We start from the raw sequence: 27,633 nt of genomic DNA on the forward strand, positions 1-27,633 counted from the left end.
GCTTTTACCTTATCATATTGTATCTTGTTTTCTCGCGTTTGGTTATCATCTCTTCGGGGGATCTGGGAGAAGTAGAGGAAGGAAAACTGTGCTTGGAATGTATTGTATGAGAGAAGAATATCTTTTCAATACAAATAAATAAAAATTTAAATGTGTCAAATAATTCAAGAACTCCAGGTGGCTTTGTCTCCCTTTCCATAGTGTTGCATTTACAGATGTGTGACACCATGCACAGCACTAAATGACATTTTGCTGTGTGTGTTTTCCAGTTTATTGAAGATTCACCCACCAAAGAATTCCTTGGATGTTTCTAAATGTTGAGAATTTTTGCTTCTTAATAGTGTTTAATATAAAATACTGCATGCATCTCTTTAAAAGATAGTTTCTTTTTAATCACTTACTTATATTTATTTCTTATATATACATTTATATTATTACACATATATACAATAAACTACTTACAGCAAGAAGAATCACAATACAATCAGGAATTTTATAAGTGTTACATTCATAGTGTTTTGGCTATTTGTATTGGGCAGCATTGAAAAAAACATCTTTCCTATCTTGGTGCATCTAAAACTCTGAATGTAAATCAATCTCCATCACATCTCATCATTATCAACTTAAAACATCTATCTCAACCTAAAAACATCTTAACCCCTAAACAACTAAGCTTCATTGTAAGACTAAACTATCTGGTCTTCAACACCATCAAAGACTTAAGAAGGAATAAAATTGATTATTTGAGTATACAGGGAGTGCAGGTTAGCAGCTTCCCAAATGAGAAGATGGCAGGGACAGTTTGCTGCCTGAATAGTCACCAAAAAACTCTCTATAATATTGGAGCATCGTTTTCAGTCTTCTGGTCCAATATATCTGATAGACATATTTGTAAGGCAGGAACTATTGAGGACTTGCTAGGTTTACTTACAATACTTTGAAAATGCTATTTTAGGCTATTTAGGATAAGTAAGTTATACAAGTTAATTGTTAGTTGATCAGATCATGGTCATATCAACTACTAGTCTAGTTTTATCACAAGAATATACATCCTAGGTATAACATATAGATATGATTCTATAGAAAGATACAGTAAAATAGTTAGATACGGTCTTCAAAAACCTCAGAGACATACAGAATATGGCATTTAAAATGTTTTTTTTTTTAAGATTCACTGACAATTAGACAGGTTAATTCCTGGCAACAACAGCCTACTTTAAAGAAGATGATGCGCATCGAAGGACCTCCTTACGAAGATCGCTTCGAATGTGGCAAAAAAGCCACTGGTGAAAATGTCTGTGTTTCTACTATATACAGAATTCTGCCTTAAAAATGGGCAAGCTTGGATGCAGGCAGAGCTGAGGGCCAGACTCTATCAAGACAGGGCAAGCGGGTCCTCAATAGTACCTGCCTAACAAATGTCGAGAATTTTCAAGAAGAAGACTGCTATAAACTTCATGTGCTGGGTTTATGTGTACACCTAAGGTTTCCACTTTAAGGAGCATGTTTGCTCAATCATATATATGTTCAGTCTATGGTTATGTGTTTGAAGCTCCTGATGTTACAGAGTGGCTGATCAATTTTCTCTCCCACCAAGTGTGAATGAATTATGTTCCACTAAATACTTAATACAGACATGAGGAATTGTGGTCATTCCTGTAGTGACATATATACATGAATTGCATCATTTGTATACTTAACATACATTTGTATAAAGTCAAACAATTAAGCCATCTGCCCTCAGTACATTTCAAGGTATAGCCCATACATGTTATCCTTTGCCAACATTTTCCAGGAATTGTAACATAACTAGATATAATGCAAATTGAAAGACTCAGACACTTTTCAACAACTTAGTGAATATACGCATGCTCATTCAATTTAATGGAACAAAAGCTAGAGTTTATATTTTATGTGTCATTTTTCATTTTATATGAAATGAAGAATATTTTCTTTGTCTTTCTAAATAGAATCTATGGCAGATTAGAATGTTTCCACCCCTTTACTACAAACAGCAAACAATTGTTTCTTAGCTTTTTGATCTATGAGTCACAAATAAAAGTCACAGAAATTTGAACTGTAACAGTTGGTATTTTGTCACAAATGCTATATTTAATGATTTCTGAAGTTATGCTTATATATATCCTTATCCCACATAAAATATATGACATAAAATTATTGCATTGATGAATGATTAATAAATGTATGAATTCTTTTAATAAATTTTGATACTGTAAGGCATCTAATACTAAAATTTGTGGGCATGTTAAATATCACTCATATGGAAGACTCCTACTCACATATTGCTCAGATTTACCCTACAGAATGTTCAGCAACTACGGTTCAAGAACATATTTATATTTTGTCGGTTTTTTTTTTTTTTTTTTTTTTTTTTTTGCTTGATTGGAGCAGCGTCTATTTTAGACTATTACAAAAATTAGCAGAAAGCCTTAATTACTTCATGTGATAGCTTAAAAACACTGATGTTACTAGCCCAAACCCCACTGTAAAACAATAATTTAAAAACATACAATGACATTAGCAATAGCTGAGCTACAACAAAGATATTTAGTAACTGTCTTAATTTCCCTGTCTGTGGCTGTGGTAAAATACCTTAACAAATTCAACTAAGAGAAAGGCTGTTTATTTGGCTCAAATTCCTGTTTACAGTCTATCACTGTTAGGAAGTTAGGGTAGAGCTTGAAGCAGTTAGCCACATTACTCCAGCCAAGAGCAGAAAGCAACAAATTAATGTATGTATGTTCATTACTAGCTAGCCTTCTCCTTTTCTTCTTTAAGAATTATGTCTTTTATATTTAATACAATTACTTTATTTATCCCTTCCATTTCTTCCCTCTAAATTATCCCATAAACCCCTCATTGATATTTTTGAAATCTAAGTCCTCTTTTTCATATATATAAAGTTTTTCATACGTATTTGCATATTCCTAAGTACATAAGTACAATCTGCCTAGATTCAAGTGACATTAAACAGCCTGAGCTTACTCCTTTCTGATAACCCTAGAATGCCAAGAGCAAATAATGGAGTCACTGATCAATTAACATCAATTAGCATATTCAGGAAAATCCCTCACAGACACGCTCAGTAACCATTTCCAAGTGATTTCATTTATTTATTCACTTAGTTTTTGTTTCTCGAGACAGGGTTTCTCTGTGTTGCCTTGATTATTCTGAACTCACTTTGTAGATCACGCTGGCCTTGAACTCACAGTGATCCACCTACCTCTGCCTCCCAAGTGCTGGGATTAAAGGTGTACACCACCACTGCCTGGCTTCCAGATGATTTTTAGATTGCATCAAGGTGACACATAAAACTGTCCATAACAGCAACTTTACAAATACAAACTGACTTAATATGGGTAATTCTGAAAGTGAGAATAATATCACAAAAAATCATCAAGAATATAAGCTAGAAAATATCTCAGAAATGAGGCTGCCAAGCATACCATATGTAAAAGAGTTCCCTCGACATCCACATCATCTTCTTCCTATAAGAAGAAACTAAGCAACGGTATCTTGAAAAGACTGAAACAGAGTGACTCTCATATTTATGACATTAGGAACTGTTATGACCAAGCTATCACAATCAAACTAAAGTGGTTAATTAAAAAAATGACAGACTGGTTCCTTTCTCCATTCAGTCCTCCAAAGTAATGATAATAAAGCTTAAATATTCAAAACAGGGAGATACATGTTTATTTGGGAAAACCGAAGAGCTCAAAACAAAATGCCTCAAAAAGCAACCCCAACTAGAAATAGGTTGTCAAGATATCTCTGAGAAAGCCCTAAGTTCATAAGTCTAGGACACATATAAAATATTTAAGGTCAGTTATTTGTGGGTTTAATGTTTAAGTTTGCATATAAAATAATGAGTTACAGCATTTTCATACATGTATGTCCTTATGCTTTGTTCTCACATATCCTCTTCCCACAATGCATTATGTTTCTATTAGGCTATCTCAGGGAGGTAACAAAATCTCTCTCCCTCAGAAGCCTTGACTGTATCTTCATCTTGGGGTGGGACTTTGTGAAATTGTCCCTATCCACATTGGCTGTCCACTGTTGTTGTCATTGTGCAGGTATTGTTTAGGCGACCATGTTAAGATTTCATGGGCATAGCAATTACTCTGGGCTATTATTCACCCTATTAAGGGAAAAAGAGGATCCTTATAAACAAACGAACATGAAGTGTGTAGAAATAACAAGCCAGATTATACCTATTTCTTCTGCCTTATACCCCATCATGTACTATTAAAGGTTAGTGAAAGAATGTAGAAAACAAAACAGGAAGCATTAAAATACAGTTAGAGCCCCCAAATGACACTGTTATTACTAAAATTGCCAGACAAATTCTGTATTACTACAATGCATAAAATCTGAAGGCTGACTGTTCATTCTGTATTGGGAAACATGATATATGTAACTTCATCCATAAGGAGGTTGAGTAGACACAAAACATCTGTAGAACATACTTGTTCGGGATGACTAGTTCTATTGTAATGACTTCACTGTTCTTAGCTCTTAGAAGCAATAATAGTGTCATTTCTCGCCTGCCTGTATGGTGGTATGCATAATGTGCTTCAGAAAGAGATAGGCAGGTTTTGACACCAGTGTAGTATTCTTACCATTTCTCTTATAGGACTTGTCAAAAGTCTCAGGTAAAGTGAAAAATGAACCAGCTGGCGATGGGTGAAAAATGAGCTTGAGTGTTTTAAGTCTTAATAGACTGTGGTAATGTCTGGAAGACAATTTCATTACTTGGTGACTGTATAGGGAATAGTAGGTACCTTTCTTTCTGAAAAAAAAAAAATTTTGGAAATGTGTTTGTTTGCCAGTCCCCAAACAAAGATCGTCAGCATTTAGTACACATGGTGATTGTCAGTATTCCAGGAAACTAGATTGAAGAGAAGTCTTGAGGCACTACAATCCTGGAATCCAATTTTGGGTAAATCACTAAATTATAAGGTTTGTTTTTTTTTTTGCTTTTACTTGCTAAAATAAGAAATCTGATGATTCATCCAAATATAACACTCCCATTGATTTTTCTATATAAGCACACGTAGTCATAGACCAGCCAGCCGGTCAGCAAGTTACATAAAGACTCTTATGCAAATTTTACATTTTGAAAATAGGAGAAACATGATAAATCAAATTAAACTCTGGACTATATTAGGAAATATATCTATTTGTTCTAACTTCATGTCTGTAAGGTAGTAACTGTGGTCCTCGGTACTTAAACTTTAGCAATTGGCAGAGGAGAAAATAGTGCATAAAAATGTCCTTTTATATTATGTGTTTTGAGTTTGTAAGTTATGGCATGAGCAGAATTTAGATAAATAAGAGTATGAACAAAGATATTGTATACTGGCTCATGGATGCAAAGAGTGTGGCATGCTGGTAAAAAAAAAAATTCAGGGGGTGAGTATATTAGCCTTACTTCTTTATGTTAGCAGGTGCTGCTCCTTAGGCCTTACACACGTGTTAGACAAGTGTCTTCCCACAGAGCTGTATCCTCAGATCATAGAGACCTTTCATGGTGCATGGAAATTTAACAGGTAATGACTATTACAAATTATGCAACTCTGATTATTAGGTAACTACTCAGTGATTTTCCTCACCCAGTTTGTTGTAGTTGCTATATCTTTTTGTAGTCTTCTCATATTTTACTTGATCTCCTTTCCTGCTTGCAATTTACTCTTCAGAGCTGTAAGAAAAATTAAGGTACTTCCACATCATTTAACCAATTTAAAATTAACCATTATAGAGTGTAGTGGTCTCTTAGAGCAGTGCAGAAGAAAGTAAAACTACAAATATCAAGCAGTCGGTTCTTTAGGCCTTGACAGTTCTTCCAGTACAAGCAGCTGGCTCTCACTCAGTATTTGTCACTATGTATGGGCTAATAGAAACAGCATTTACCCTTGTTGATCTGCATGGCAGACCCCTACCAGTTCCCAAACTGCAAATTAAATGCTTGAAGTTGAACAGAGATCGGATTAGACACTCACACTTCCCAGGCATCAGCGAACAAGCTGCTCTAGTCTAGAAGGCCGTTACAGAAGACTCTAGAGGAGCTGTGATGCAATCTTAAGGCTAATTTCCTGTAGACTGAGGGATGGCTAAGACACAACAAATAATAATAATGTACTGTCTTTTCAAAACATGCTTTATGCACACACTAATATGACTTACTGCTGTACAAGCAGAGTCTTGTTGACAGCTACTGGAGCTTTCTATGTCAAAATAAATATTGCGGTGCTATCATTTCACAAGAGTTGATCATTCAGCTAGAAAGAGTGTTCTCCTGAGATGCAATTATTCCCTGTACATTTGGGCTCTTTTTGTGATAAATCTTGCTAAGGAAAATCATCTCCCTGGGACAATGTAAATAGATTACAACTGATCATGTAAGAAATTACAAACTTCATTTTTCTTAGATTTATTGATTTATTAGATATACTTTTTCAAGGCCAGTTTCCCCTGTGTAACCCTGGCTGTCCTGGAACTCTCGCCATAGACCAGGCTGGCCTCGAATGCAGAGATTTGCCTGCCTATGCCACCTTTTAGAACAAATTAATGCCTTGCTACTACCCTGCCTTTATATTCTTTTAAAAAATATATTTTTCACAGTTGTGTGTGTATGTGTGTATGTGTGTGTGTAGTTTCTCCAATCCACTCTACTCTTCTCCTTCCCGCAGAATCTCTTCTTTGAATCTCTCTCACACTTTCTTTTATGTGACCCATTGTACTTAATTAGAGTTGCTTGTATAAACATGAATTGGGGATTATATTTTTTCAATTAGGGAAAGAGAATATAGATATTATTAACTAAAATTCAGTATTCATGGACCTGGCGGCATGTTTTCTAAGTGGCTTAATATTCAAATATTTAATACTATTTTTCTCATTGTATCATCCAAATTTTCTCAGTGGTTTGCTTCCGCAATGACTTTTAATTTTTGTTTTTGTTTTTTGTTTTTTTGTTCTTGAACACAGTTATGACTCCTGATGAATAACCACAAAATTCAGGCACTGCTAATGCCCTACACATTTCTTACTTGACTTGAGTTTCCCTTTTACTCAGCACAGTGCAGCTGTTGTTTCCTTTCTCTGAGCTATTTTGCCATCTTCACTGGAGTGAGAATATCCACTGCTTATGGTAGGATTACATTCAGGGTTTTTTTTTTTTTTTTTTTTTGACACATTATTTTTTAATTTGTTTATTTTTAATTTATTCACTTTACATCCCTATTGTAGACCCCTCCCTTGACTCCTCCTGGTCCTCTTCTTCCTCCTTCTCCCCTCTCCATGCTCCCCTAATCCTCAGGTAGGGGGAGACTTCCTACCCTACCATCTGACCCCAGCCTATCAAATCTCATCAGGACTACTTGATTCATCTTCCTCTGTGGCACAGCAAGACGGCCCCAACAGGGGAAAGTGATCAATGAGCAGGCAGTAGAGTTCATGTCAGAGGCAACTCCTACTCCCCATATTAACGGACTTACATGGAGACTGAGGTGCCTATTGACTTGAGCAGGGGGTCTAGGTCCCCTCTATGCATGGTCCTTGGTTGGTGCATCGATCTCTGAAAGTCCCCTGGGCCCAGATTAGTTGGCTCTGTTTGTCTGTTTGTGGAACTTCTGTTCCTATTGATGGAACATTTGTGAGTTCTGACCCCTTCTGCCTATGATAGGTAGAGGTGGCCCTGCAAACTAGTTCTACCCACAGAAGGGGTCATTTAGAAATTTGAGGGAGGGAAACTTGTTGAAAACATGTGTTAGAAGAGTTGTTACTTCCTAACACTATCTGGATATTGTCATAAAATATGACAAGGGGAATCATAGAAATGTTTCCAACAAAACTGACATTTCATTATCTGATATATTCTCTCCTTTACTACATGAGCAGAACGACTCTTCTTTGTTTTGATTTGTATGCACAGACTTCCACCCTATTTCTTGCCTTTGAGCTTTTATCCTTTATCAAAAGTTTATTCTCCTGAATATTCCATAAATCCAAAAATTTATAAAGTAATTATATAACACCAATACACCATCTTCTCTTAGGTAGTGATATTTTTAAATTTTGATTATAATATAAAAGTACAATTCCTCCCTTTTTTTCCATCCTCTAAAATCTCTCATATATCCCTGCTTGTTCTCTAAAATCCAAGGCTTCTTTTTTTTGTTATTACAGTCATATACATATCTTGATATGTATTTACATACATATATGTTTATATATATTTAAATACAACCCGCTCAGTCTATATAATGTTACTTGCATGTCTGTTCTGAGGTCTGACTATGCAGTACTGGATAACCATTAGGTGGGTTCTACCATGGGGAAGATGATTTCTCATGTTCTCAGCATTCCTTGAGTAGCTGCAGCTGTCTTACAGGATCTATGACGTCACCAGCCTTGAGCAGGGGCTAGGTTTCCATTATCAAGCATGATTTTCTCTTTTTGAAAGGGTCTTAATTTAAACAAAGAGCCATTGGTTTATTTGTTCAGATAATAAATGTTTCCTTAATCGTACATCTTGTAAGCCCTAGTATTTTGTCCTTTATTCCTAAGTATAATCATCTTTTGACTCCAATTGATTCCATTTGTTCAATATTTTTCATCTCTATTTACTTATTTTCAACTTTTTAAAAACGATTCCTGGGTTGATTGTCATCACATTTTCTCTAATCAAGCTAATTCCTGGTGACTTGCCTGCTTGTCACCTAATAAACTATCCTCACTTTTCAATGTTGGTGAAAATGTAAATTTAATGTGCATAATTCATTTTGTCATTCTCCACATTAAAATACCTCAGTGGTTTTCCTGTGTGCTTACAATAATACCTATTCTTGTAAATTTAGCTGAAGGTTGCTATAAATTAAATCTTATTTATTTTTTTACAATTTTTTTATTAATTTATTCTTGTTACATCTCAATGTTTATCCCATCCCTTGTATCCTCCCATTCCTCCCCCCCCATTTTCCCATTATTCCCCTCCCCTATGACTGTTACAATTACTTTACAGTGTTCTTTTTACTTGCTTGTAACTCCAAATATGTGATCCTCATCCCAGTTTCTTGAGCTTAATTTTCATGTGTGATCGCTTCATATAAATATTCATTTTTTTTCTTTTGATTTTTAGGCATCTTGTTTTTTTTGTTTGTTTGTTTGTTTGTTTTTTGTTTTTTTTGCTTCTTCTATCCCTTTTTATTAACCTAAAAAGCCCCATCTTTTCAGACCTGAAAACATTTTCTTTTTTTCTTTCTTTTTTTTTTAATTTTTTATTATTAATTTATTCTTGTTACATCTCAATGGTTATCCCATCCCTTCTGCCCTCCCATTCTTCCCTCCCTCCCTTTTTCCCCTTATTCCCCTCCCCTATGACTGTTCCTGAGGGGGATTACCTCCCCCTGTATATGCTCATAGGGTATCAAGTCTCTTCTCAGTAACCTGCTGTCTTACCTCTGAGTGCCACCAGTTCTCCCCCTCCAGGGGACATGGTCAAATGTGAGGCACTAGAGTATGTGAGAAAGTCATATCCCACTCTCCACTCAAGTGTGGAGACTGTTCTGACCATTGGCTAGATCTGGGTAGGGGTTTAACGTTTATGGCCTGTATTGTCCTTGGATAGTGCCTTAATTTGAGCGGGACCCCTGGGCCCAAATCTGCCTATCATAATGTTCTATTTGTAGGTTTCTAGGACCCTCTGGATCCTTCTACTTTGCCATTCTCCCATGCTTCTCTCATCTAGAGTCCCAATAGGATGTCCTCCCCTCTGTCCCAGTTTCCTGGTAAGTGAAGGCTTTCATGGGACATGCCCCTTGGACTAGCATGCAGATATAAGTGAGTATATACCATTTAAGTCTTTCTGCTTCTGGGTTAACTCACTCATTATGATCATTTCTAGCTCAATCCATTTATCCACAAATTTCGGGAATTCCTTGTTTTTAATAGCTGAGTAGTATTCCATAGTGTATATGTACCACAGTTTCTTTATCCATTCTTCTACGGAGGGACACTTAGGCTGTTTCCATGATCTGGCTATTATGAATAAGGCTGCTATGAACGTGGTTGAGCAAATTTTCTTGTTGTGTGCTGGAGCATCTTCTAGGTATATTCCAAGGAGTGGAATAGCTTGGAATTGAAGACCCAGATATGAATCCACATACATATGGTCACTTGATTTTTGACAAAGAAGCCAAATCCATTCAATGGAAAAAGGATAGCATCTTCAACAAATGGTGCTGGTCTAACTGGAGGTCTATGTGTAAAAAAATGCAACTGGACCCATATTTGTCACCTTGCACAAAACTCAAATCCAAGTGGATTAAAGACCTCAACATAAAAACAGAGACACTAAGTCACTTAGAGGAAAAAGTGGGGAAGAGCCTGGAACATATTGGCACAGGAGACAACTTCCTGAACAGAACGCCAACAACCCAGGCCTTAATGTCAACAATTAATAAATGGGACCTCATGAGGCTGAGAAGCTTCTGTAAGGCTGGAGACACTGTCAAGAGAACAAAGCGACAACCTACAGACTGGGAAAAGATCTTCACCAACCCTACATCTGACAAAGGTCTAATATCCAAAATATATAAAGAACTCAAGAAGCTAACACCACCAAACCAAATAACCCAATTGAGAAATGGGGCTTGGAACTAAACAGAGAATTCTCAAGAGAGGAATATCAAATGACTGAGAAGCACTTAAAGAAATGTTCAACCTCCTTAGTCATCAGGGAAATGCAAATCAAAACAACTCTGAGATTCCATCGTACACCCATCAGAATGGCTAAGATCAAAAACTCAAGCGACACCACATGCTGGCGAGGATGTGGGGAGAGAGGAACACTCCTTCATTGCTGGTGGGAATGCAAACTAGTACAGCTACTTTGGAAACCTATCTGGTGCTATCTCAGAAAAACGGGAATAGGGCTTCCTTAAGACCCAGGCATCTCGTTTTGTATGGTTCCATTGATCCCTAACAACCCTCCGGAATAAGATGAACTAAAGAAATTGCTGTTTCTTCTCAGTCTGTAAGAGGACAGAAAGCATCTTAACTTTGTCATCAAGGATGTAGAACAACAGAGTTGTAGTAAATAATATCAAATAATCAGGTTATTGAAGGATATCAAGCATCACCTTGGCCTGTGAAAAGCTTAAAGTTGTCGAAATCTATACCTGGCATTGTAGCACCAATCCATAGATTCATATTTTTAATTGAGGATATCAATATTACATTCCGTATCCAAGTAAAACACTAATTTACCTTTACATGTATGATACCATTGCCTATAACCAGGAGTTGACATGTAGGATAAGGCTTGTTTTCTTTCATAGTCATAACTTTAGAAGTTAAGTTAAAATAAATGATAATGTTCATAAATCTTCTTTAAATTTATGGTTTTGTTCTAACATCTTTAATTATACCAAATGAAACCTTTCTTACCTCTTTTAATTAATTAATCAACAAGTTAATTAATTAGTATGTGTGTGCTTGTGCATCTCTGTGGGTGTATGCACTTGTACACATGCAACTATCTTTTCACCACCAGTGCACATGCAGATGTAAGATTTGGGACTCTGTTCTAACAGTCTACCTCTTTGAAGTAGGGTATCCCTTATTGATTCTGTCACTGTGAGGCTTCCTACAAGCCAGCTGGTCTGTGAGTCTGGCAAATAATCCTGTCTTTACTTTTCATCTCATAATAAGTACTCTGGAGAAATTACAAACACACACCTAAGGTTGAACTCAGGAACTCAGGCTTTCATGTTGAACACGTGGGTCCACTGAGGCAGCTGAGAACCATCCCATGCACTGGTAACTACACTCTTGTCTCCTGAAAGAGTCTGATGTGCCCTTAGCTGAGCCTCCCAGACTTGTACCTTTATTAATAGGTATGACAAATATTAAAATGTCTCTAGTGAAATGTGAGATTTAATATCGATTTTTGTTTTGGGTTTCTAAGAGCCTTGAGCTGGAGAAGGAGGGAAGGAAGGAGCAGAGGAGAGGAGGAGAAATGGAAGAGACAGAGACAGGGAGGAAGAGAGGGAGAGAATGAAGGAGAGGTACAGGGAGGTCACTGAAATGTCAGTTCATCAAGCACAAGTCCTCTTCAGAAGCCTTAGCTTATTTACTGTGTTCAAAATCATGCTCTGTTTACTATGCTGAGCCAATTTTTACCTGCAGTCCTGAACAGCTCATATTTTAGCCAAAGCAACAACTGTCAGAGATTATTTATAACAGCATGTGGTATATGCCTAAACAATTGTGTCTTAAATAATAAGACCAACTTGCAAAAGTTTGGGGCCAGACAAAAGCTGCACTGAAGAATTCATGTGTGCAAAGGAACTACCCCAACAAGGAAAGTCCTGCCTATGTTTTTGCATTCTGTGGTGTTTTTAGTCATCCATGTCCACACTGGTTCCCTCTTGCCGCTTTCCAAAGCCTGTCAAACCTCTTTCACGCCCTACTCTCAAATGATGGCATTCATTCTGATTCCACCAGGAAATAAAGAGTGTCTGAGATACAACCTCAAACCTACTGAGTGCAGCAAGGACCTGAGACACTCTTGTGCCTGCTCGATTTTCTGTGGCTCCACACTCAGGCATGATCATTCCACTCTATACATGTGCATTTCTATCATGGGGACTTCATGCATGTTCATGCCTTGCCCTAAAATTCTCCCCTGGAATGACGTGAGCAATGTGATTTTGCTCATTTGCACATCCTTTTTCTACAACATTGAGGTCACATTTAAGCAGTTCTGACTAAGCCAACTTTAGGCACTCTCTTTATTAACAAAGCTGAATTTTTTCTATGATGTTGTTATCTCTCAAATCTTCTTCACACATTTACTATCAAACATAGATACTTCTTATATCTTGTTTGTGATTTATGTCTGTGTTCCACTATCAGAACATAGATGCCAATCATCTTGTTAGTTATTGATATTGTCCTACTCCAAGAATAATTTGATGGGGTGGCATTCAGAAAAAAATCAGTTGTTCTTAATACGTAACATTAGATGATTAAATTCATACAGAGAAACACAATATTTAACATTGGATAATCACATTCAGCAGAATAATGATATTCAAAGTCCATAGTATAACTTAGAAGGGAATATCCTGTACCTTGTCTTCTCATAGCTCTAGTGGCTGTCAAAGTGTCTCGGAAAGAGTAGATTCAATGTGAAGGGATGAACTGAGAATAGATACTCAGATTGTAAGTCCCTTCACATCCAGTACACCCCACCTTAATACTTAATGGGTGTAGTAGTATTTTCAATGAACAATTTATGAAAGAGTAATGCTACAGAAATTTCTTCAGCGTCTAAATCTAGTGTAGGAGACAATATTTTGGATCTTTATGGAAGACTCAAATGATGTATTTACAACGGTAGCAGCAGCTATTTCTAGATGTATAAGTTACATATTTTTTTCCAGTTGTCATTTGTTGGACCCATGAAAAAATATTATAAGTCACATGGCAGTCTTAAAAATAGGAACAGAAAAGTTAAGAAAAGGAGATCTAAGAGTACTATTACGGTTAGTACAGCCTTCTGAGCTGCTTAGAGCTTGTGTATTCATATGTTAAACACGAAGCCTGAGCTGCTGTCAGCAGTTTCACCAGTCACTTGAACTCCTGTCAAGTAGCAGGATATGCATTTGTCTTCATCAGCTATAAGTTTGGAATCTCAATTCAATTTAAAAATATTTATTGAACCCTTAATGCGTGTCAGGCAGCCAGGCAGGTATTGTCACAGAGACAAACAAGACACAACCCATGATCAGGTGGCCTTCCATTTGGACAGAAGAGCAATGAATTTGGGAGAGAAAAGAATAAAATGAAAAGAAGAAAATAAACACAAACCGGCAAAATTAAATTATTTATTCCAGCAAGAACTGTGTGCTGGCAGAGAGCATTCCTACCTTATCTTGTCAAGAATCCTCTGGTGTCCAAAGTCAGAAGGCAATCGGTAGTTATTTGTTCTACTTTAAGCTAATGAAGGACAAGTGGAATTCTGAAAATATTCTCAAAGTACATTGTATTGTGAATCAGAATACTCCTTCAAATGAAATACATATTTCTAGCTCTTCCTTGAGCTATAGATACTAGTAAGGAGTTGTGCTTGTAAGTGGACTCTGCATATTTAGAAAGTGAAATCACGTGAAACAGAGGCTTTAATCCATGAGGACAAGGGACAACTCCAGGAAAACATCTTTGAGCACAGAGCTATAGGCAAGTTATACCATTTCTTTCCATTCTATAGCATCCATGAGCTTGAGTCATGAATGTTTACAATAAATGACCTGTAGAAGGAAAACAGTATGTTTTCTTAACTAAATATATCGATGTTGTATTAAAGACCAAGAAAAAGAAAGAAAGAAAGAAAAAGAAAAGAGAAAAGAAAAAGATTTCCTCATGAAGCAGTTTAGAACAAGAGTTAATCTGAGTGTGAAGTCTCCACTTTTCACCCCGTGGGTTCCATCCGTCTGTAGCTGGTGGTCTGTGGCTTGTCTAATTGTCTATCTGCTGTGTGTGTCTCTTTCCTTGCCTGTTGCTCGTCTGTCTCTCACAGAGGACTTTGCCCTGTCTTTGCTTAACTGCAGAAAGCATATACTACGGGAAAGGAATGGGGGAGTATATTGTTTGCAGAAATATTTAAGTTACTTTACTGACATCAAATAACCCAGAACAATACCCGAGTCAGGAAATAGATGTTAGAAACCTATATCCATGTACTACTTCCAATACTTATGGCATATTTTTCTGATTTAAAGTTTCTTTCAACCTATTGGCTACTTTTGGCAAATAATTACTACAACAAAAACGTATACATACACCATTCAGAATGTTGGGAATGGAAAACCACATAGTTTAATGTTAAAACTATGCACTTAGCTTGGGATAAGGGCTGATTATATAGGAAGTGAAAAGGATGGCAACTTTGGTTACAATATTTTTAAGACAGGTTGAACTCAAACAGGCGGAATACATAGTAGTAGAACAGCAAATTGAATATCTGTCTTAAATGTTCTCAATTATTAATTCACTTATAAGATGTGTTAAAAGTTTGGATTCTTCAAAAACATGGGATAGCGTCAGAAGAAATTTTCATGCACACACACACACACAAACACACATACACACACATGCGCACACACAGACATGCATAGGCACAACACAGGCCCATGCACACATGCACATGTGCACACCCACAATTTATAAAAACAAGCTGATGGGTTCATTTAGTGTTGATTGTTTGTGTATAAGTCTACAGCTGTACTCCTAGCAAGACATTTGTCTGGGGACCAGTGATTCTCCCTCTTGGAAGCCATAAATTGCCTGTCAGTTTTTGTTATGGGCAAGGCCCTGTCAGATTTAGGTTCTTTGCATTTATAACCAAAGTTGTGGGTGTGTCCCCAGTTTGTTGAATGAAAATTAGGTAAAGTGATATAGAAAAATGTTCAAATAAGTTTGGTTATTATCAGTATAACGTTTAACTTTCCCAGAGATGACTTGGGCATCTTTTGTAGGTTGGCATGCTTAAACAGTGGCGTTCAGTTTCTCATGGTCTGGAGGTTCTAAGCTCACTGAACTTGGTGCAGTTGGGTTTTTTTTTTTAGAGGAATCTTTTCGGCTTTAAATTGTCCATATAGAACATGAGAAATACCCCCCTTTGAGTTGTATGTCATGGAAATCCAAAAGAATCCCAAAACAATGCAGGCTATTGATATTACTCTTGATTGCTACCCATAAGTTGAAGGTAAGTTTTACTGCTGAGAACACCATGCAATTTGGACTCAGAGGAAATGAGCTGGAACTGACTTCAAAGCCTTGTCCCCAAGGATTAGCTTTCATAATATATAAGTGGATATGTAAGCTGCCAAAAGAGGGAAATAATCAATAGTTCTAGCCAGTTGTAAAATATCAATAAAATGGCTGCCTAAACAAGACCTGAAGAATTCCAGTGTAGATCTGGAAACTCTCATGGAGTCCCTCTTCTAGATAAAAGTGTTCAGGCAATTAACAACTTCTGAGAGATGGAGAATTCATCTTTCTCAGGGTTGAGTATACGAGTACCAGGAGATAGAGAACCATACAAGCAGACACATAGGTAATACTGAATATAACCTGACTCAGTAGGTTGTATTTATATATTTATTCATTATATGATATTTTAGTGTATGTGTAGTTTTACATAGATGTATTCGATATGTATGTAACAAGAGGAGGCTGGAAATTTGAGAGAATGGGAGGGTGCAGGGATGGGTAAGAGGGAGGAGATGAGAAAGAAAATTATGTAATTTTAAATTAATTAACTATTTTAAAGTTTCCATACTTTCCCAACTGGTTTTCACATGGTTCCTCTGCTGTGTACAATCTCTCATCTCGTAAAGACACTTGCCATATTGCATTATGAAATCCAATTGACCACTTTTTAACATAATTACCTCCTTAAGGAATGCAGTTTAACAGTTGTTCAGTCTGAGAAGCTGAGTACTGTAATTTCAGCATATGCATTTGAGAAGGGTAGGTTTAGCTCTTAAAATATGTACCTCTTCTTTCATCTCTTCAGTTGTTATTTTTGGCATAATTTTGGTAAGTAATTTAAAAGCTGCTAATAAGTAAAAGATTTTTCTAGATCGCTAATCTAAGAAATAATATAGAAATGACTTAGAATTACGTTATTTTCCTTCTTGATCAGAAATTACTCTTCTCTGTAAATTTGGTGTAGTAGAGATATATTATAACATTTTATACCTGATAGAAAATGGACAACTTTACCAACTCTTTTTAAATGTCTTACATGTTTATGGATAGCTAAACTTTAAAGTGGAGCCAAATTGGGGTTCATGGGCTTCTTTCAGCTCATTTTACTGCCCTTAAAACTCAATTCCTTCTAACATACTGCATAAAACAGAAACAGATGTAATAAACCTAAGTATATAGATGGGCCATGCTGCAAAACTCGCCGATTGTCCCAGCCAAGCGCAGACAGGTGCAATATTACCATCATCACTTTCTGTGCATAGTAAAATTGATATAAAGAACAGCTCAATAGAAGAGATACAGTCTGCAGTGAAGAGTGTATAACACCTGTCATAATGGATCTGTCAGAGGAAAAACTGTTTACAGTTCATTGCAGAATATAAAATGTTTGCTAAATCAGCAGTAAAAGTCGGGCACAGATAAATTTGTAGCACGGGTGGCAACATAACACGACATAACATAAATACACCTGGCAAAAGAGCAGGGTGCAGGGAAAAGCAGCAACTACTTAGTTCAAAGAAGGATTTGATTTATGTCATAAATAAATATAAGAAGTATTAGGAAGATTAGTGCATTAGAATGTTAACACAAATCAAGACGCCCTGTGCTGAGCCAGATTGCATGCACGACAATAAACTGTGCTGACACCAGGTGAGTTGCTGCTGCATCTCACAGAAAGGAGGTTTTAAGCAGTGGAGTTTCTAAATGTGGGCCAGCAGTGTTATTCTGGTCCATGGTGCTCACAGGTCCAGTTGGGGGAGAATCACTAGGAATCATTTCTTGCATGGCCTTTCACTCGGTTCCTTCTAAATTAGTGAGGACTTCTTGTTGTGAGTTTTAGAAAACCATGGCCCTGTCTCCAAGAAATGTTAATGATGCTTTAAAAAGTGACTGTTGATGAGGAGTTTCAAAATATATTTAAGAGTCCACAAGGTATCAAATTGAATATTCTGGCAAGTTATGTGTTCTTAGGTGATTCTCTTTTGCTGCTAGTAGTAACCTGCGGCAACTTACAAACTCAAACCAGATAAATCAGGCTTAATCTGCCAAATTTAAGAATTGCTTACGATCAAAGTTTTTTTGTGGGTGATTGATGTTCTCCCCCACTCCACTAGGAGTCCTGTTTGGGCAGAGGGTGTCCTCTTCGGTCTCCATGGTCCCTACAACTCATCTTTAGTTGCCCTCATATCCTCTGAGAGGCCTATTCTGACTTAGGTCTCCAGCTTGTCACAGAGATGCAGCCCTCCCCCCCTGCCAGTTTCAATTTTCTCTGCAGCCCTCCTGTCCCCACTCTCCTCAGGTCTGATCTCCACACTTATTTCTCTCTGTACTCCCTCTTTTACATTGTTCCATCTCTTCAACAACTATCGCTGGGAGATTTAAGCATCTGTTCTTGGGTCCTCCTTGTTACCTATCTTCTTTAGGTCTGTGCCCTATAGTATATTTATCTTGAATTACAACTAAAAATTCACTTATAAGTGAGTATATACCATGTGTGTCTTTCTGGGTCTGTCATTATTTCCTTTGTTTTTATTTATTTTTTAATTTAATGTTTTTAAATTTTATTCACTTTACATCCTGATTGTCGCCCCCTTACTCCTCTCCTCTTGGTCCCACCCTCTGTCCCTCTGCCCTCTCATCCACCTCCTCTAGTCCTCAGAAAGGAGGAGCCCTCCTCCCCTACCAACTGACCACAGCCTATCAAGTCTCAACAGGGCTACCTGTATCCTCTTCCTCTGCAGTCTGGTAAGGCCGCCCTGCCCGTGGGAATTGATCAAAGAACAGGCAGCAATGTCTATATCAGAGACAGCCTCTGCTCCCCTTACTAGGGGAGCCACATCCAAACTGAGCTGCCCATAGGCTATATTTGAGTAGGGTGCCTAGATCCTCTCTGTGCATGGTCACTGGTTGGTGCATCGGTCTCTGCACAGCCAGCTGGAACGAAATTTGTTGACTCTGTCGGTATTCTTGTGGAGCTCCTGTCATCTGCCTGGCCTTCTGTTCTCCCACTCTTCTTCTATAAGACTCCCTGCACACAGCACAACATTTGGCTGTGACTCTTAGCATCTGCTTTGATCCCCTGCTGGGTAGAGTCTTTTACAGGACATCTTTGTAGGATTTCCTTGTTTTTAATGGCTGGGAGAAAGACAACCCCTGACACTATTAGAGATACTCTCCTATTCTTGCAGACAAGAACCTATCAGAGTTGGTCATAACAGAGGCTGAGACTCTCACCCAAACACTGGGCAAAGCAGAGGGAACTGTTACTTCTTTGTCCAACCATCTTGCTTTAAGACTGCAATAAAATGCAGAAGCAGCTATCTGTGAAACAATGCAATGAACATCCATTAAAAGCATCATAATGTCAGTTGTGGGCCTTTGATTTTTGGGAAAGATAAAAATCTCCCAGCATTCTAATATAGTTATTTTTTTTAATTACATTGTTTGAGTTGAGGGAAAAGTAAATTGTAGGTTTAAATGAATTAGGACAGACGGTTGCTTTCTGAAAACTGACACCATGGATGGGAGTGGGGAAAGGGTAGTCATCACTGAAGATAACATCCACAGAGCTGATTGAAAATAGAGGGGTTGAGCTGCTGCCTGTATGGAGACTTCACCCTTACATTCTAGTCTCTTTTTCAAAGGAAAGTATTTTTCAGGTTACTAGAGGAGAAATTTGGACCACAACCTTGCCACAAAACCTTCCACCTATAATCTGTCGCTCATGCAAGCTGTGCTGGGTCAATAGTGGCACAGAACTTGTAGGAGTAGCCACCTAATGTCTGATTTAACATCCTGCCCATACCATGAGAGGGAGGCCATTCCCTGTGCTGCCTGTATGGCCAAGAATTGTAAAGTGGATAGCTCACATACTCAGGGTAGAACCAAATAAAACTGACCCCCTCAAATAAATGAAATGATTCCTAATGACAGTCTGCTCATACTCATAAAGGCTCGTCCAGATTTCATCAGAGAGGCTTCCTTCAGCAGCACATAGCTCCAAGTGCAGAAACCCACTGTTAGACATTATGTGAAAAGAAGGAATTCAATGGGAGTTTCCCTTGGATCCCTCTCCTAGGAAATGGGGTACTCCCTGGAAGACTTGAGGAAAGATTGTAGCAGTTAGAGGGGATTGAGGAAAACAGGAAAATATGGGTGTTCTCTACCAGGTCCTCTGAGTATGTCCTATGGGGGGAAATGGGGGCATCACTGAGTCTTTTGCCTGCTGTTGGGACTCTTTTCCTACTATTGGGTTGCTTTTCCCCACCTAGATATGACGGCTTTTGCCTTGTCTTATAGTATCTTGTTTTATTGTGTTCGGTTGGTGTCTCTTGCAGACCTGTTCATTTCCAAAGGGAAACAAGAGAGAGAATATCTTTCAGGGAGGGGAGGTGGAAGGAGAGAAGGGAGAGGAAACTGTGGTTGGAATGTATTGTATGAAAGAAGAATCTATTTTCAAAAAATATTAACCAAAGGAACAATATTAATAAAATTTGGAAATTTAAATTTTATTTATGTGTATATGTGTGTGCTTGGGCATATGTATTTGAATTAGGTATATGTAGCATTTGCAGGGACAGAATAGGGAGTCAGAACCCCTGAACAATACTTCATATTAGAGTAGAAATGTATATAATGTGTGTGAAGAATAATCTTAGATTTGAATTCTACACCAATGTATAAGCATTAAACTTATTTTGCACCAATATACAAAATTCTATACCAATTATTTAAAAATAACCTAATATGTGAGTAACAATTAAGGCCTTGAAGAGTATATTCAATATTCTACTTTTTGCCTTATCATTCCTTTATATTTCTATATCCCCCTTCTTTCTTTTCAATTCCTATCTACATACCTACAAAGGAAAGATAAAGGAGAAGAGAAATATTCCTGAGTACAACCTTATTCTATTTCTGAATAATACCAATAATAACTTATAAGCAACTCTCAATGAAAATAAGCATATCTATCCCAAGAGAGCAAACAAAAATCTACCCAACTCCCCTTAGGAGAAATGGGGTGTCATTCTCTTGTGGTTTCTTCTGGCTGATTTGGGGCAAATAATACCTTTTTAGGGGCCCAAATAAAATTAGGGAAAATGGTTAAACAAGCTAGGAATAGCTTGTAATAGAGTTTCTAAATGCTGAGAAATTCCAAGCTTAATAGGAGTCCCATGTTGGACAGCCTGAAATGCTGGGCCAAATGCGGCAAACCAGGCACTGGTAAAATATCTTTGTTTCTGCCATAGAAACGGGCAAGCATGGATGCAGGCAGAGTTGATGGCCAAACTCTGCCAAGACAGGGTAAGCAAGTCCTCAGTAGCTCCTGCATCACAAATATATCTGTCAGATATATTGGACCAGAAGGCTAAAGATGACGTGCCAATGTTATAGAGAGTTTTGGGTGACTGTTCAGGCACCAAAGTGTGTTTGTCATTTTTCATTTAGGAAGCAGCTCACCTGCACTTCCTGTTTACTCAGGTAATTAAGTTTTATTCCTTCTCAAGCCTCTGATGGGGTTGAAGATCAGATAATTTAGTATTACAACTAAGCTTATTTGTTTAGGAGTTAAAATATTTTTAGGTCTATATAGGTGTTTTATGTAGGTAATGACCAGTTATGATAGCTATTGATTTACATTCAAAATTTTAGAGTCACCAAGATAGGAAAGATATTTTCTTCAAGATTGCCAAATAGAAATAGCCAAAACACTATGAATGGAACATTTACATACTTACTGATTGTTTCGTGGTTCTTCTTGCTATATGTAGTTTATTTTATTTTTGATTGACACTATAAATGCATATGTAAAAAATATAATTTAAAAAAGAAAGGAGTAGGGAAAATGAAGCTTGAATGCAGTTATCTGGTGAGCACTCAAGAAAGATGAATTCCTAAAACTCTGCATGACTTTCTGGAAGCCCCTCATGCCTGGAAAATCTTGTCCCTGAGGCAGCCAGTCTCCTCTTACTCTTTTCCTGCTTCCAGCAAGCTGAAGAGAGATCTTCATGAATTTTTCAGCTGCAGTCTTCCCAGACATGAGAAGCTTGATTATTTCCCATGTCTTAAGATTGTTTCCCTCCTTCCTTGAAGAAATTTTCAATTTGAAAGAAATTATTACAGAACAGTGTTGTTAAAAAGCATCAACTTTCAGCTCACCATTCACAGAAGGAGGAGGAACAAAGCAGGATTGGACAGAAGGAAAAATTATTTGGATCTTCAGAAATCTATAGGAATTCTAGTTCTTAAACAAACACTTGGCATTGCTCCTTGTCATGAAAAGTACCAAACTCCTAATTCCCTCACCCAACTATCAGATGGCCTCCTCTGAAGTGGTTTTGCCAATGATTCAAGCAGGTTTTTGCAGAGGAAGCAACCCCTAAAGATGATGACAGGTAAGTCTGGATGCTGGCTCCACTTCCAAAAGCTGGGGCAAAAATCAAACAGGAAATCTGGATGTGCCATCACATTGATCCATATCAGTCCTAATGTGTTAAAAGAATGTGAAGACCTCTATCCTTTCCTGTAATCAGTCAAGAAAACTGTGTTGAGTTCTTACGCAGTGTCACATTACGGTCATCACTGAGGACACAATGAGGAGTGGGACTTGGTTCTTGAACTTGCTTAGTTGATAGAAGTGGCGGAATATTTGTGTGTAAACACATAATGGGCTTCTGAGTTCCATTTGAGGAAATAAGAAAATGCTGTAGATGTACAAAGAACAGAACAAACAGCTCAGCTTTGGAGTTTAGGGAACAATTTACCTTGGCTGCCACATTCATTTATGTTTAAGTAGCTGAGCTGTTTCTACAGATAACTGCAAAGAAGCTTCCTGTCAGATACATCATTTTCAATGGATGCACATTACAACATTTTAAACTGTTGTTTAGTGAAAAGCTTTGTCTCTAGGTGAATGTGTGTCCCAAAACATACATTTAGCTTACTGCATATAGCAAATGAAGTCTCCAATTAATAAATCATGAGTATTTAGGTGTGTGTGTGGGGAGGGGTGGGTGTCTTGAGGTATGAGAATTTCTTGATTTGAGAAAAGTTTGTCTGAAGAAAGAACTCATAGGAAAAATGTATTGGTGAGCAAAATAAAGAATGAGAAAAATTTACTGTAAAATTAATTCAGTAGGGTGCCCCCATAAAAAATAATTAACAAAATTCTTGTTGATGTTTCATAGTAAAAGGCACATACTCCTAAAGACAAGCCAATGTATAGGGGGCCCACTATCAGTGATAACTAAGTTTTTTTTTTTTCGTGTTTTTTAGAAGTACGAGTCAGTCACAAACTATGTAAATCATTTATTTGCTTACATAGTAAACCAAAGCTTAATTTGGCCACAGGCTTTGGGAAATAATACTGTAGAAAAACCAGACTTCAATCACAGACATCTGTAATAATTCTTAAAATTCTGTAAACCTTAGCTTTCTTTCACTGATGCAAAGAGGAATGGGAGGAAAGAGAACTTAGTTGGTAATGTGCTGTGATGAAAGCACAAGGGCCTGGGTTCAGATGCCCAGCATACACATAAAAGTTAAAAACAGTGGTATATATCTATAATGCCAGTTCTGAAGGGACAGAGATTAGAAGGTCCATGGAGTTTGCTATTCAGCCAGTTATCCTAAGTGGTGAGCTCCATATTCAGTGTGAAACCTTGTCTCATATAATAAGTTAGTATTTAAGGTAGTAATTAAATATGATAACTGACATCAACCTCTGGCTTCCACACTCATGTTCACATATGTGTGAATGCACCTATACCTACGAACATGAACATCTGATATATATATATATATATATATATCTGCATGAACATATACACAAAAAAGAGCAATTAAAATCATTCAAAAATTGCAATATTTAAAACAATTTATAGCAAATGTCTATAATTTCCTATAAATGTTATCACCTTTGCTCTTCCAAATGCTGAAGACACTTTGTAAGAATGTTACAATTGTAATTCACAATGTTTAATAGAATAAGCTCCACTAGTGAAAGAAAATAGCACTTTTATGTCAAGAAAGGTTAATGACAATTCTAATTATTAAACAGCTACCATAAATACCACTTGGTACTGGCCCATGCTGTCATGTTCACAAGGGCATGAGAATACAGTTTCTTGTATAAACACAAAAATTCTAAAGCTCTATTAAGAAGGAAATCAAGACATTGCCACCTGAAGCCTTGCATTTTACTTTCACTAGAATCCCTCCAGATGACCCTAAAAAATCTTGTAAGGGAAAGGTGATTACTTAACTTCTTTGAAGTTCCATCTATAGAAAACTAAGTACCTCAAATCCACAGAGATTTTATAAGGTTTTTAAAAAATAACGTTCCTTAGGTCCTGGGTATAATAGGTGGTATGGTCTGTCATTAAATTAGTGTAGAGTCCATAGGTCTTCTTACACTGCATGCTGGCGTTTTTCCATTTCAGTCTTTAATTTCTTTGACTGTGAAGCTCCTTTTTGTTGTCCATCATGAAACTTTGAAAATATTTCTCTAACGGTGCCATTTTCATGAAGACCCAGTTGCAAAACTCACCTGGCAGATTTTATACCTACTTAAAAAACAGCATCCTGTTTTTTAAATATATAGAGAAGTTTTAGAGCATGAACACAAAATTTCAGATATTATACTGAACCTTAGAATTACCTCCTCTGTGACTTCTGCAATACAGATGAGAAGAATGTTCTCAGGAGACAGACTCACCTCCCAGGACTTAGACGATCATTCAGTATGGTATGTACTAGGCAGGCATAAAGTATGTCTGACATCAGGTCATGGAAAATTTAAGACCCACTTCAGCCAATAATGTAACATTTTAAAATGTTAATTGTTCCACTGTAGTAAGAAAGAGTTTCACGTAATCTATGACTTGGGGACATTTACATGTGAGACTATGAATGTCACTGTGTGACTTTGTGTTCATTCTTCTTATTCTGTGAAATGTTGACAGTACTTATGATTGCCAACTGACACATAATTTTTCCTCAACGATGTTCATCAGATCTGTGTCTCCCTCATTCCTTTGCAGTGCTGGAGATCAAAACCAGGGCTTTGTGCATGCCAGGCAACTGAACTACCTTTGAAGCCTCGACTCTGTCCCTTATAGTTCTGTTTTCATTTTTAAACAGGGCCATTATGTCGCTCAGGCTGGGCTCATGCACCCTTGCTTTCCTGACCTTTCTATGTGTTGGAATCATGAGGATCACAGGCAATGTGCCACCCTGCTGGTAATTCTTTCCTTGATTTATAATCTAACTGATTTTTTGTCAGCAGTAAGTTTTTGGTATCTGATAACTCAATAATATTAATAACTTTCAACATTTTTAAAGTTGATAAATTTTAGTAAATAGTTGCAGCATTATAGGCTGAAAACTGAGTTTTACTTAATACACATTTTTGCTCTTCATATGTGTCAATTCTCAACTTGTTCACATCAGCCTTTGAAGTAGATATTATCTTTACAACCTTTATATAGATACCAATCCTGAATTCTGGATATAATTTTCCATAATTCACATCCATAAGAAATACAAATATAAGTATTTTTACCTAGGTGGACTGGATGCTCATGACTCTTTCATGTTCAGTATAACAGAATGTCAGGAGTGAAAAACACTTAGGTGAATGCTCTTTATTAGTATTGTTTTCATTTCTTCCTTATTCTCATGTCTCCGTTTAGTATACCACATTATTAGAAGCTATGATGTTGTGTATAGGTCACCATTATATGGCTGTGTGCAATGGTGCTCAAGGCAAAAGCCACTGCCCTGAGTTAAATAGGTCCCACTGCAGCCTTTTCAAAACCTTTCCTGCCATTGTCAGCAGCAGAATCAGCAGCTGTAGCTAGGAGTGTTGGAAAGGAGGTTTGGTTAAATATAAATATGTCATGGAGTCATATTTAAAGCAGACTTTTGAGGTCACTGCAGTAGGGAATAGGAAATAATTTTGAATTTTCATGTAAGATTCATTTCTAAATAAATGAGGCTGAGATATAGAGTATATAACACCTATTGGTACCTTGATTTTTAGAGACAGAAAAAAATTGGTCGAAAACATGAGAATAGCTTAAAAATTACCATGCAAAACATGCTGAAATACCTTTTATCTTCCTACATGAAGAAAACAAAACAAAACAAAAATCAGCTAGAAAGACTACAAGCATAACACATACAAAACTTGCTCTACTCACAGCACTTAAAATGAGAGTTTTTCTCTCCACTTATCTAGCTCTGTTGCCATGGAAGAAAATGAATAATATTAATACAAGATAACAATTAAACTCACTGGAGTTTACATGGAAATTTTCACATAAGCTTTCCTTTAGGGCTGTTTGGTGGAGGTGGGGTATATACTTCTGGTCCACATGAGGCAGCACATCCTTTTCATGCAGAGTTCCACCAGAGACAACTCAGATACAGCATACATGAGAAAGGTGAGAGGCTAATAAATGTGGAGGAATGTCTTGAGTGGATGTAACAGCTGTCAATAAAGCGCTGTTTAGCCAATCAGCTCAGCAGAAAGAGAGGAAGTGGAAGACGGGACTTCCTGGAGAGAGAGTGGAGCCAAGATTTGACAGGAGGGAGAGAGAGAGAGAGAGAGAGAGAGAGAGAGAGAGAGAGAGAGAGAGAGAGAGAGAGAGAGAGAGAGAGAGACAGAGAGAGACAGAGAGACAGACAGAGACAGAGAGAGAGAGAGAGAGAGAGAGAGAGAGAGAGAGAGAGAGAGAGAGAGAGAGAGGGAGATTGACAGTAGAGAAAGAGAGAAGACAGTTGAAAGGGGAGAGCAGAATGACATGAGAGGAAGGAAGAAGCATCTGAGAATCAGATTGGCAAATTGCTTGGGATATATATATGTTATGAGGTTTGGAGTAGTTTATGTTAGTTTACGAGTAGATTAGAGTGAGTTACCAAAGTGCTTGCAACTTTAAAAGCATGTTTCAGTCTCTTTGTGTCAATTATGGGCTTCCTAGGCAGAACCGATACATTTTATTGTAACAGATAAAGATGCAAGATCACTGGGATCTTGGGATTCAAGGGATAAATTGTTAGTGTGCTTTCTCATTGCAGAAGCCACTGACGTGGTGCTATAGGAAGTGTCAATCAGGAACTGGAGGCAGAGAGAAAAACATGTGGAAAAGCAGGTTACACTGCAGATGACTAACTGACTTTGGAATGGGTGACTTAAGAAAACAGAAAGTGCTACTGGCCTCTGTATCCCTGCTGGACCACAACACTGACAAGAGACTTTGTTTTACTGGAAGCCACTTCAGTACTAGGAACCCCAGGTAAGAGACTACCCACTGCCTGTTAACAGTCCATAAAGCCTGTCCAATAGTATACTGTTCCCTAAGCTCCATATCCAAGCTAACGGACAGCTTCTATAGAAGACTACTTCTTTAGATGAGGCCCTGAAGAGAGTATGAACTCCTTATGGCTAGAAGCCAGCATAAGAAAACAATCAATAAAGACAGGACAACATGTATCACCAGACCCTGTTAGGCTACTACAGCAAGCCCTGGATATTCCAACACAGCTGAAGAATAAGAAAATGACCTTAAATCCAATTTTATATAGATGACAGAGGATTTTAACGAAAAAAAGAATAAACCTCTTAAAGTAATTATGAAAAACATAAACAAAAGGAGCAGGAAATGAATAAACTGTTCAAGACCACTGAAAGGGGAGAAAGAAACAATAAAGAAAACACAAACTGAAGGAATGCTGGGGATGGAAAATGTATGTAAGCAAACAAGAAATTTAGATAGATGGAAGCTCACCAACGAGACTATAAGAGGTAGAAAAGTGAATCTC

General features: G+C 37.4%; 1 pseudogene; it reads left to right on the forward strand.

Annotated features, from left to right (window-relative positions):
• Positions 1–1,228: 1,228 nt before the first annotated feature.
• LOC127188397 (tyrosine-protein kinase receptor UFO-like) overlaps positions 1,229–27,633 on the forward strand; it is a 73,644-nt pseudogene continuing 47,239 nt past the window's right edge.

The sequence above is a fragment of the Acomys russatus genome, chromosome 4 (genome assembly GCF_903995435.1).
Source record: "Acomys russatus chromosome 4, mAcoRus1.1, whole genome shotgun sequence".
NCBI classification, from domain to species: domain Eukaryota; kingdom Metazoa; phylum Chordata; class Mammalia; order Rodentia; family Muridae; genus Acomys; species Acomys russatus.